Source organism: Hydra viridissima, unplaced genomic scaffold (genome assembly GCF_058129835.1).
Source record: "Hydra viridissima isolate aposymbiotic clone 2 unplaced genomic scaffold, HvirCarnegie_v1 scaffold_5, whole genome shotgun sequence".
Classification (NCBI taxonomy): domain Eukaryota; kingdom Metazoa; phylum Cnidaria; class Hydrozoa; order Anthoathecata; family Hydridae; genus Hydra; species Hydra viridissima.
In genome coordinates this window covers 18,899,957-18,912,896 of record NW_028324304.1, presented here as the reverse complement: position 1 = coordinate 18,912,896, position 12,940 = coordinate 18,899,957, and positions in this window count along the sequence as shown.

Sequence of the window (12,940 nt, the reverse complement as noted above, 5' to 3'; positions counted from 1 at the left end):
TGAAAGTCTTAGAAACTTTTTATCTTAGTGAACGTTCAATTCTTTGTTAAAATCAGAACAAATATTTAGAGAAATTTGCAGTAAAAAAACTTGAAACTTGATGTCCCATGAACTTAATTATGTTCAAATTAGGAGTAAAATAGAAAGCTACACATTTGTTCTCAATACACGTATAATTTTGATTGAAGGAAAGTATCTAGCTGGAGGTAGAGCATGTATTTTAGTCCATAAGTATAAGCATTTTGAATATATTTATGAAAATCCAATATGAATTTTAACTTCACGACATATTTTTGCAATTCTGTTTGTTTAATTGTTTTTTTGTTTGTTTGTTTGTTTTTTTCATATTTTAAATTGGAAGTCGAATGGAGAGAAAAGCTATTCATTTAGTTTTAACCTTTTAAGGAAATTTTTTCAAAGTAGTGGATAAAACTTATATAATTCACTAGAGAAATAGTTCCTCCACAAATGCAAGTTATATCTCCCTTAAATATGATTTTGCATACATACAGAAGCAAGGGTCTTTTCACCTCTTACTCTATTCTGTTACAAATTAATCAAAAAAGAGCAAAGCGAACATTTTTGAGTCCTTTAACCTTTAAAAGTGATGCAGATTTCTTTGAACAAAATCTTTTTAATAAATATTTCATTATTTTTTTAAAAGCTCATAACTGACGACACGTTTGTTTTCTACTTCAGTCATAATCCTGATCAACAAGTAGATTTTAATCGTTTTTATTACTTATCTAAACGTCGTAATCAGAATAATTGCCCGGGAATTAAAATACAAAATTGCATTTAAAAATCAGCTTATAGTTTAATAAATACTTTATTCTCGCCATCAACAAGGTAAGAAAGAAAAATTGTCAATGCTATATATAACGAAGCAAATACATCTACTTAATTTAACAAAAACGCAATGCTTGACTAACTCAGTATTACTACGGCAGAGTACATCCAACTGGAAATACCAATTCCAAAAGTTTTTTCCTTGTGAGAAAGACGTTGAGGGCGCTAGTGCACTTTCGCCTCCCCCCACCCTTTTTTTTTATTGCTGGTTATGAAAGATCGTTGTTTAAAATGAAGAAAATTGGTATTCATTTTGTTTTTTCACCAACCCAAAGTACTCTAACTTTGACTTGAAGAAAAAAAAAATCCCTACCAAAACGCTAATATTTGCCATTTTTTTAACCCCATTATCTTTTGTTACTTCAACCAATGTTAATATTGAAAACGACATGGTTTTCACGGTTGCAGCGCTTAATTTTAAAATAGGATTTTGAAAGTGACGATAACGAACTCTTAGCAATATAGTTGCGAATATTGGAAATCCTTTAATATAAAATTCCAAACAGCATTGATAGCTTAAGATTAATTTCTTCCTAAAATCTTGCATATAAGATCTTTCAAAATATAACCAAAATAAAATCCGTAAAAAATCGCTATAAAGTACTTTAATTAACATTAGCTTTTCTAACTTCATGGCTCTTCGATTCCCCTCAAAGATTGAGTTTTATTTCTTTGGTCCAAATTGGATTAAGATTTGCAAACAATTTGGACGCTACCATTCGTTGGTGTGGAGAGTTTGGTTTGATTGCAGAACCAATGCGTTGTCCTTTATGTGCCAAACCTTGCATACAGCAAAATTACTCACGGGTTGTGCACCTTGTTATTTTGATATGTACGGTTAAACGCTGCAAAAGGAGTTTCAGTTTTAGAAAAGGCAGTTTTTTGGAAAAATCTCATTAGGAATTATGGCAAATTATTGGCATAACGTACATATGGTGTAGAAGCGCCAGGTCGAGCCGCGGATTATCATATGAGGATATTAAAAATGAATTGAACATTGGCAGTCAACATTCGGCTGTTGATTGGAACCAATTTTGCCGAGACGTCTGTGTTTCCTATTTTATTAACCATTCAGAGCCAATAGGAGGACCAGGACGTGTTGTTGAGATTGATGAATCTCTGTTCTTAAAAAGAAAATATGAAGTCGGGCGCTTAGTACCACAGCAATCGATATTCGGTGGTTATGAGCCGGGAACAAAGGAAGGTTTTTTAATTCCCGTAGCAAGTTGTGACGCAGCAACTTTAATGCCAATTACACACCAATGGATCCCTCCAGGTTCAATAGTACGGAGTGGCATGTGGACTGCATATAAAAACTTACCAGCGCCCGCATACCTACATGGCACAGTTAACCACAGTGTAAATTTTGTTGACCCTCAAACAGGTGTATTAACAAATCATATTGAAGCGATGTGGCGTCGAGCAAAAGCGAAAATTAAAGCAATAATGGGACCTACCAACCGTGAGATGATTCGAGACTACTTGTCATAATTTATGTGGGCGCAGCGTTTTAGTGAACACTGTTTCTTTCATTTTTGGAGCGAAGTTGTTTCAAGCTATCCCGTCTAACCTCCGCTAAAAAGCGTTGTCTTGTCAACCTTATTTTAACATACTAGAAAACTATTTTAAATCGATTTATAAAAATGAGAAATTAGCAATTACAAAATTATAAAAACGTTTTAATTAATAAAAGTGGCTTCTTTTGTAAAAGTTGTGTTTAAAAACTGCATAATAACAAATAAAATATAAAAGCTCTGAATAATAGATAACCAATATTTATCGAATAAATGTAAGTTTATAGTTATTTTTTATAATGAGTTGAAATTTAAATATATATATATATATATATATACAGTGCCAGTTTTAGCACTACTAGCGCCCTGGGCGAGATTTCTACGGCGCCCCTAGCTCAATTGAACCCCATACAAAAAAAGGCTAAATTTCGCCCCTTTATATTCGGCGCCCTGGGCCATCTCCCGACCAGGCCCTACCCTAACGCCGCCACTGTATATTATATATATATATATATATATATATATATATATATATATATATATATATATATATATATATATATATATATATATATATGTATATATATATATATATATATATATATATATATATATATATATATATATATATATATATATATATATATATATATATATATGTATGTTCTATACATACATATTATTCTATACATATAAATTATGGCCAAGCGATATATTGTTGAACATCCTATTTCTACGGAGAATGAGGTTTTCGAACAGCCCTAATCCGATTGACTGGGCAAAGTGTATTTTCTGCCAAAGTACCTCTGAAAACAAGTTGATATGCCCCGCTAATTCTAAGCGTTCGGATTGTTTGACAAGTTACAAATCACTTGCCAAATTCTTACTACAAGTTGTGCAGGCATATTTGCTACCGCCTGGATTTTATATTCAGCGATTATAGATGATGGCAGTGGTTTTGAAAGTACTTTGATTGCGAATAAAGCTAAAAGGCATAAACCCTGCAGAATGTTTTACAATTTCACTTAACTCTATCGAGCAGCTAAACGTCTTCGTTGCGAATCCCTAGCTTTAGAGGGTGAATCTTTATTAAACGAAGCCCAGGCACTTAATGTTGAGCACAATTCATTCAGGCGATCAATGTCAAGTGATATGAGAAAATGAAACATGGTTTACACGCAACCGGTTTGTTTATTTGTGGTACCAGTGAGTCAAAAGACTCAATGCACAGCGTCTGTACCCCGGATCTGGATATTAAAGTCCGCGAGTGTGCTATTACCTTGGGTGATTCTACATTATTGACCAAGTTGAGCGACAGATTTATTTGCTCAAGAGGCTAAGTATCACACTAAGTGTCTCAATGACCTGTACAACAAAAAACGTGCTTTTGATAGACGTATGCGTGCTGAAACGTGTACATGGTATTTTTTTTGCTTAGTTGATAGCTTACATTGAAGAAACAAGGTCAGAGAATGGTATCACACCCATCTTCAAACTAGTTGATCTAACTAGATTGTATGCTGATCGCTTGTCCCAACTAACTGAAAATAGATTACATACACCAACTCAGCGTATGCATAGCACACGTTTGAAAGAAAAACTACAAGCCCATTTTCCTAACATGCATGCACAACAGGAAGGTCGAGATGTTTTACTTGTTTTTAATTGTGATATTGGTCGTGATGCAGTGTGTTTGTCAAGAGCTGCGCAGATTATACGCCAAACTATATTTGACACCGCTGGCCCTTTTATAGGTACATTTCAGCCAGGAAAGTTCTGTATCAAAAAGCCTCCTTGCACTCCTTAATATGATACTAGAAGGTCCAAGCATTGACATACAAACCAAGCCCATTATTAATCCTGCTGCACTTACTATAAGCCAGCTACTTACTTTTAATTGTGTAAAGTATGAGCGATCAGAGAAATCTAACTCTTCTGTCATTATAAGTAGACGATTTCAATCTCAAGAAACTCCATTACCTCTGTATGTTAGTTTGCTTGTGCATGGAACTACAAGAAAACGATCACTTACTGATGAGTTATTTCATCTTGGTTTAAGTGTATTATATGATCGAGAACTTGCACTGACAATTGAAATAGAAAATAAATTGTGTGATCAGTTTAACAGTGATCAAGTTGAGTGTCCTCTAAAACTGAGAAAACAACTCTTTACTAATGCAGCTGTTGATTATATTGACCACAACCCACAGCAACAACAGCTCGTAGAGCATTCCATCGCACAGCTATTTCATTAGCTCAGCAACCTGATAATTACAGTACTGGAGTTCCACGTAATGTTATGTTGCTTCTTAACTCACGTGGTAGTAAGAAAATGAAAGCTCTAATGGAATCATACTAAGATGTTACCCCAGTTAGGCTTAAAAATGATCAACCAGCTATACTTATCTGCAGTAGTCCATTTACAGGTAGTGGTGCTGTGTGGGAAAATGAACTCAATAAAGAACATTTGTAGCTTGAAACTGTTAGACAGGTTCATGATGCCGATGGATCAAATAACATTTTGCAACCAGTGGAATGGCTTTCATGGTTGGCATACCATGCCAATAACATTATCAATCCAGATATAAATTTATCAATAGTTTCATTGTTGCCACTATTTCAAGACTCTTCCAATAGTGTTGCCATGATCCGAAACTCAATGGATGTAATAAAAAATTCTATCCTCATTCTGAACAGATCCCTGTTATTATCTTTACTCAAAAGAACGTGCAGCGTATCAGAGGTATATTTGGAGTCAAGCAGTGATAGAATCGCCAACTTTATAAAGTCCAAGTGAATGTGGTTGGAAGTTAGAAGGAAGTGATTGGCATCCAATATGGATGACGCTTCCGGAAGCTGATAAATGCTTTCCTGAGTTAATTCAGTGCGGATGTAAGACAAGTTGTACAACACACGCTGCTAAAAATGTGTTCGTAACATCTTAAAATGTACCCCACTTTTCAGTTGTCAAGGAGAGTGTACCAGAAATTGAAATGTAACAATATATGGATTAATATTAACTAATATGCTTATTAAAAGTTGTTTTGGCTTCTAAGCTGCTTTAAACTTTTTATTGAGTAACAAGTTTTTTAGAAGTACACGTGTATTTAATAAAAAAAATTAAAAATTTTTTTTTAAAAAAAAAGCAGGGGGAGGACGGGGGAAGGGGGTTTTTCTTGGGCAAGAGGGCCGTTCCCAAGCCCCTTTCCCCCTCATTGGCGCATATGCGATCAATGTATACTTCAAATGATCTGCCATCCCTTAAATTTTGGCCAAGACTAGTTAAATGGATTAAAATTTATTAAGGTTTTTAAAAATCCAAGATGACGTTAACTGTCATTATGGATTCAAGACAGTTCTGGTCATGCTATGCTTTGCCACCATATCTTAAAATGATAAACATAATTTTATGAGTTTTTGGTAAATATTTCATGCTTATATTCACTTGTACACAATTTCAGTCATTTTTTATGCTAATCTGCAGCACTATTTATAAAATATCTCTTTTTAAAAATGTGAATGCCGTTTTAAAAACGGATTTTAAAAGTTGCGTGTTTGCAACCGCCTTTTTTTTTCAATTCTCCTTTTTTTTACTTTTGCGTCTCAACAATTCAAACATAGTTTGACTTCGCCAAGCGCGACAATGTCTAAGGCCCAATTTTCATTGGAAATTTAGGTTGTATTCCATAAAAATTTTTGTTTGATTTTTGAAACTGAAACTTTAACTCAAAAGTTTGAATTATCCTTAGAGACTTCTACTTTTACAGTAATAAAACTTGACTTTGTTAAATGAAATCGGAAATATTTAGAAAAAACTGAAAACGTTGCTACAAAACAGTTAATTTAACTTTTTAAGCCTAAATTAGTGTATCACGCAACAAACTCAAACTTGTTTTTTGTTCCCAAATACAAAGTGTATTTTTTTAACAAGTTCCCAGATTCCCCACGTCCATGTGTTATCTAGGTTATACCTAAAACAACAGAACATAGCAATTTTTATACAAAAAGATTGCTCTGTGATCAGGATAGAGATATTTTGAAATTCGTTTGTTTTGAAGAAGATTTTCGATTCACAATAATATTGAGTAGTCTTCTGAAATATTCTTGATGCGTAGAGTTGGTTAGAAATTTCAAATGTTTTCCAGAATTACCTAAAACTTGCACGACATTGTTTTAACTTTCAAGAATGTTCAACGACTGTCAAGTGATAGTTATGCAGGTATAAAAGCACAGGTTAGTTAAACCAAACTCCGGTTTTCGATATTGTGAGTAAGATCACTGGAGACCCCAAAATAGTGTCATTTCTGATGGGATCTAAAGTGGTTTCTTAAACTTTGTTTTTTTCCTTTGCCTCTGAGATCTTTTTCCTTAGCTGATTGAGTCAAAGTTGATATTTGCGTCGGGCAATTTATGATAGAATTGAGTGTTTTGACTGTAAATTCAACGGTTTTGGAGGGAAATTTAATGGTATTGGCGGGTAAATAAAAAAACTTTTTAAGTTTTTAAAAAAGTTGCTAAATCTATGAAAATGTAATTTTATGTATAAAAAATGGGATTTTTTATGGGGGTTTATTTAATGAAATATATCTTTTTTGTTTAAATGTTTCCTTTCTGTTCAAAGTACTTTTGTCTTACAGGACTGGTCCACTGACTTAGGAAAGCCTAGAGTTAGTGAAGGGATGTCACCAATTATTTTAGGAAGTGAATATACCCATAGGTGCAAAATATCACCACATTTGACCCATCCCCACCGGGGGCAAGTAGTAGTTGGAGGGGACTGAAATTTGTTTCTAGGAATAAGCACTATATAAAAATTTGTTTTTCAGATTAAAAATTTAAAAAATTATTAAATCCCACCGATAAAAAAGTTAGAAGTACTAAATTAGATGAAATATTTTTAGTTAAAAAATTTTTCATAAAACTTCCAGCAAAGAAATTTGCAACTGCTAAAGAGGTAAATTAATATTATCTCTCTCTAAGAAAATTAAAAATGTGAAGCAAAGTTGAAGTGCTTAGTAAGTTGTACTAACAATAGTTCCTCTTTCATACCTTACTGCCTAGTTGATTAGTCTGACTGCTGCATAATATCTAAGCTAATAGATCTTTGGATAAAAATAATTTTAAATTTTATTCTTCTTTCTAAAAATATACTTCAGTCTACCGCTCATACAGCAGTGGGAGAGGGTATAACACCCCACCAACATACAGCTTTGATTAGCAATGTTAATGTCATGGCTGGTGGTTCTGTAGCAAACTTTAAGTGCTCTAAATCAACATCTTATAGAGCTGCAGAGAACATAATATCTGCCGGAGCAACAGAAATAAGGGAATACAGTAGCGTCCAAAAGTAATTGGACAAACGCCTTTTTTGTTATATTTTCTCATTAAGGTAACATTTTTAAATGAAACTTCGCGTAAGTGTGCCAAATTATACTGCAATTATGAAAAACAAAACGAAAATTCCTTTTTGGATTAATTACTCAAAATTTTGCTACAAGAATGGAAATGATTGGTTCAAAAGTAATTGGACAAACTAAACTCTAACAATGTTGATATAACTTGGACTATTTTAACTTCTTTTTCTAAAAGCAGATTTTTATAAAAACATTCAATGATCAATAATTTGCAATAGGACATAATAAATATTTAAGCGAGGCAGTGAAAAAGTTGATTGTACAAGCATCTAATAACGGTAAGACTGTGCGACAAATTTCAATGGATATGAACATATCTATTGTTATACATTAAAAGTTTTTCAACAACGGAGTTACTTCCAGGTTTTAACAAAGTCAGGACGCCCGAAATCAACAACTTTTTGCCAAGATAATGTGTTGTAGTAAGATCGTCAAAGGCAGATCAGCGCTAGAGTGCTAAAGAAATTCATTGAGAATTTATGCAGTCACATCAAATTTCTTGCTCTTATGCAACAGTAAAGCTTCGCTTAAGACAAAACAATCTTTATGGTCGTCGTCCTGTTAAAAAATCTTTTGTTTTTGTAAAAAATTATAGAGCAAAAATTCGCTAAAGAACATCAAAATTGGACAGCAAACCAATGGTCGAAAATACAATGGAGTGATGAGTCAAAGTTTAATGTTTGGTTCTGATGGTATTAAATATGATCGACGTCTTATAGGTCTTCGAAATGATTTTAAGTTCCAAGTTCCCACAGTAAAGCATGGTTTTGGTTTAGTAATGGTTTGGTCATGTTTCAGCCGTGATTGAGTAGGTCCAATCTATCGAGTTTAAGGCATTATGGACCAGAACATGTATAAAGGAATATTCAAAGATATAATGCTGCCAAATGCATTAAACAAAATGTTGCGTGATTTGACTTTCCAACACGAAAACGATCCAGAATAAAACTCCTAGCTAGTCACAGAATTTTTAGCTCAAAAGATTGTTCGTATCTTGGAATGGCCGTCTTAATTTCAGACCTCAACCCAGTTGAACATCTTTGGGAACATATTGAGAAAAAATTAGTGTTCGGAAACCATCTAAACAGCATGATTTGTTTGATTTGATTAAGCGCACTTGGGAGGAAATACCAATTGATGTTTTAATTAATTTGGTTGATTCAATGCCACGTAGATATAATGCTATCGTTGCGGCAAAAGGTTTTCAAACGAAGTACAAGAATTTTGCACAGATTATATACATTATGTTATAGAGTATAACACTATGTAACATTATATATATTATTTAACAGAAATCTTCATAAAAAATGCTAAAAATTTATCTTTTGTAGAGAAAGTTTTTTTTTTAAAGGACGAATTTAGTTTGTCCAATTACTTTTGAGCCAATCATTTCCATTCTTTCATTAAAATTTTGAGTAAATACTCCCAATTTAGGAAATTTGTTTTCTTTTTCATAATTAAAGTATAATTTGACATGCTTATACAAAATTTCATTTAAAAATGTTAACTCGATGAAAAAATATAACCAAAAAGGTGTTTGTCCATTTACTTTTGGGCGCTACTGTATATAAAAAGCAGTGTAGTATCAACAGTTTCACTAATGACCATACACTTTGATGGAAAAATAGTAAATGAATTGACGGAAGGAAAGCAATTAAAAAAAGATAGAATTGTAGTCTTGGCAAGGATTGATGGGAAAACAGAACTACTTGGCATTCCTCCAATAGAGTCTAGTTCAGGGGTTAACAAAAGCAAGCTATTTTTGAATTAATGGATTATGAGATAAAGTTAAATGTCTCTGCTTCGACACAACTTCAGCAAATACACAACTTCTGCAAATATAGGAAGATGGCGAGGTACTTGCATGAGATTAGTTCAACAGATTCAACGCCCATTGTTGCTGATTGCATGTAGACATCATGCAATTGAGTGACACATAACTCATTTCTGGAAGATTTACCCTACCAGCAAAACTTCTGGTCCAGAAAACAAACTTTTTGAATTTCTTAAAAAAATTTGGAACTACTGAAACTAAGGAGCTGAAAAGACTAATAACATCACCTGGAACATATATAATCAAAAAGTAGCTGCTATTCAGTTTTGTACTAATGTGATCAATTTAATGATCTTTAAAAAGGTGCAAGTTATAATTTTGATTTTGTTTATGTCTATTTATTCTAAATACTTAAAAGAAGGAATTGTAACAAATTAAAAATATGTTAAAAATTTATTAGGATGAAAATGTTATGAAAGAATATCCTGAGCTAGCTGAGCTTACTTGTTGAACTTACTAATGGTTCTATCGTCAAATAAGTTTAAATTCCATTTACCAGGACCAGTTCACCATTCAAGATTCATGGTAAAAGGTTTATGCTATTTAAAGTTCTATCTTTTAATGAATGAAATCCCAAACCTGATTATAAAGAAAAAGAAGAAATAACTGGTATGGTTTTATTCATTTCTCTTTTCTATACAGAGTGGTGTCTAAAAGCAGAGTTAAGTTCTTTAGCACCAGCACAGGTATATGGTCTTTTTGTATTTTATTGAGAGATTAGAAAGCTTGTTATTGATTAAAATGATTCAAAATGTTTATTAATACTATTTATTACTGGCATATGAAAAGATTTGATATAAAAGTGAATTTAATATAGTGCTGCATTAAAAACTTAATCGAAAATAACCCTATTAATATGAATTTCAAAAAAATATTGTTTAATTATTGGGTTTTATAAAATCCAAAAAACCCTAAATTTAGGATTTTTAAAACAATTTTTAGAAGTTTTTTTTTTTAAGAATAGAGCCCGTTTTATTACGATTAAATAGGTCTTAACAAACAGAAATATAAAAAAAAATAAAAAAAATTTTAATTTTAAGACTTCCTTCAAACTGATTTAAAAATGGTACAAAACGTTACAAAAATTGCCCCTTTTACCCTTTGGAGGCACCCTAAGGAATTTCAAAAATAAAAAAATAAAAAATCCGAAATACTAAATCATAGTCTGGGTAGATGATAAGCAAATCTCTTTTTTTTTTCAGACATGATTTTTTTTTGAAACACCCTAATTGCTATCAGTAAAAGTACTTCTGAGCTGACATTTTATCACATCGTAAAACCTATTCAAGTAGCGTGTCCTGTTCGTAACTTCAGCATAGGTGTTCTCCTGTATTCCAGATTGTCAAACATCTTTTCTTATCTCTTTCACTATTCCTAACACTGCACAATTTGGAAGATCATGGTTTATCTTCAAGTTCATGATTGTCTCACATCTTATGTTCGCCTTGTAGGTGATCGGTCTCTGTATACTTTAACAGGAAGAGTTTTTCCTCATGATAAGGCCATATAAAGATAAGGACCCCCGTCATTTTTTGAAGGTTTTAAATATTCAGAAAAATGTTCAAAAACTTGTTTTCAACGGTGTCTATTTCATGTCAAACTGCTGGAAATAGTGGTTAAAAAAAGTTCAAGTAAAAATAACGTCAACTTAAAACCTTTAAAAATGAGCAGAGCACATCTCTATATAATAGCAACTAATAACAAAGTAAGATCACAATAACAACCAACATCAGCCCCGGTTTATTAAATAAAATTTGGCTGTATTTTTGAACACTCAAAGCTTGTATACAACTATTTTAAAAATAAAGGTTTTAATAAAAATAAAATACAATGATCAAAACTTGCAACAAACTTTTACCTACAACAATCTTATTTTATATATTTTTACTTAATTAATTGTTTTACACAACTAAATAAATAAAAACTACATTAAAAAAATTAGTATTATATTCCAGAACATAATTATTTACTCAAACAGTGTGTGGAATTAAAGACAGTTTGTGAAACTTATTGTACAGAACAAATGTATTACAATACAACAAAGTTAAAAAAAACGAATTAAAAAATAAAATTCCCTCCAAAAATATCTTATTATATAATTAAAAAAATAATAATAATACAAACTGATAACTAAATATTAAAAAAGACTTTCTTCTAAGAAAGGCTTTTTTTATTTCTATTTAAGTTTTCTTCGGTGATATTTTCTCGCTTAGATATTTTAGTTAATTATTAAAAAAGTTTAATAATTCAAAATATAAATGTAAACATTTTAATACTTGGGTAACTTATTATTAAAAAAGGCTTTCTTTATCTTAGAAAGTCTTTTTTTAATCCACTTTAGTGCTTATAGAAATCTATTATTTTATTAAATCTCTTGAAATCTCCGTGTCAAGTCGCACAAAGGGGTTACAGCACTAATAGCACTATAACTAGACATACACGGCTTACATGCTCACTCCGATTCGAATTTTAAAGATTCACAGGCTCCTATGCTGCGCATCTGAAGCAGCTTTAAATATCGCCCGCCGCGACATTTTTTGCCTAGTGGAGAATCGCCATAATTAAGATGAATTGAAATTGGAACGCATTTCCTCAGTTTGTTGGCGTTTCGTTTGTTCATAAAAATTGCTTTATAAAAATTATTTTAATATTATTTCGCTCTCAGCCAACCAAAAAAACGCGCAAAACTAAAAAAAACATTTTTAAACTAAAAACACCATTTTTATAAAAAAAGCAGACATTTTTTGATGAACTTAATATATAGAAACTTTAGAAGTGCAGTTATTGTTTTATGGCTACCTAAAAAAAACTCACAAATAGTGTCAAAACAAGAAATTAATATGAAATATTACTAAAAGTTGATTATTATATAAAATATTAAGTTTGTTTTAACGGATATTCTTTTTAATGCCTAGGTTCTATTTTTTGGTATAATTTTTTGGTATGTTTTGTTGGAGCAGACATTATGCTCGACTTCTTTCTCACAAACTTTTTTGTATCACAAATTCATTCAAAGAAAAAAACTTTTGTTGATGGTATTTGCAGTTGGATACACTTTCCTGCAACACTACTGAGTTGGTCTAACGCTGCGTTTTTACGTTTTTACGTTTGCGCAAATGTACTTGCTTTGTTATATACGGCATGGACGTTTTTTATTACCTTGCTGGCGTCGAGATTTGACGCATTTGTTAAACTTTAAGCCGATTTTTAAACGCGATTTTGAAACTTTATTCATAGGCACCTGATTACGACGCGTCGTAATCAGATGCTTATCTGAACGTAGCGACGCACAGTGACTCAGGACGATTAAAAAACAATAAAAATTAAAA